At 42.1% G+C, this 651-nt stretch overlaps 1 protein-coding gene across 1 annotated transcript in view; it reads left to right on the top strand.

Annotated features, from left to right (window-relative positions):
- LOC107707776 (zinc finger MYND domain-containing protein 19-like) overlaps window positions 1–651 on the top strand; it is a 12,849-nt gene that overhangs the window by 4,229 nt on the left and 7,969 nt on the right. The gene's annotated exons all lie outside the window — the stretch shown is intronic.

Genomic DNA, 651 nt, shown 5'->3' on the forward strand with positions numbered 1-651 from the left:
TTTAAAATTCTGGCAGTTTAATGCCTACAAAAACGGCTCGTAGGGACTACGAGTTACTTCCCGAGTTCGTGACGTAACAAGCCCAGATAAACCCCGCCCCCGGGAACATGCAGCAAAGGGGGCGAGGCCATGTTGTGCTGCTTTAGAGAAGAGGAAGAGAAAACTAGGGTTGCACAAAAATCTATTCATATTAGGGCTGTCAAAAAAAATTTGAATTTCGAATATTTGTCTAATTAAAAAAAAAAAAATCTGCGTCAGCCGTCAGGCAGCCATATCAGTGGCGCACGAAATGCGACGACAATGTAAGCGTCATTGCATTTTAATGCATTTGTTAGCCTATTCAGTTGAACCCACTAGATGTGGCGCTGCTACGTTGTTCATTCAATATATAGCGGAAAACGAGAGCATCAGTGTGGCGAATATGTTGTTTACGGCAAAACTGAAACCAAGCCGTTCACACAGAACGCATATCACATTTTCTAGCGGGGCATCTATCAGCATTGCACTCGCGTCTTGCACAAGAGAGCGGCATGTTTAGAAAGCCATGTAAAATTAATGTAAGTTCAACTTTTAAAAAACATGTCTCAAGACTTTATGGCGGTTTTCCCCATCCCACTGTATCATGTTTTTAAATGAAGAAAGTAGCCTACT

Source organism: Sinocyclocheilus rhinocerous, unplaced genomic scaffold, assembly GCF_001515625.1.
Source record: "Sinocyclocheilus rhinocerous isolate Xijiao unplaced genomic scaffold, SAMN03320098_v1.1 scaffold5709, whole genome shotgun sequence".
NCBI classification, from domain to species: domain Eukaryota; kingdom Metazoa; phylum Chordata; class Actinopteri; order Cypriniformes; family Cyprinidae; genus Sinocyclocheilus; species Sinocyclocheilus rhinocerous.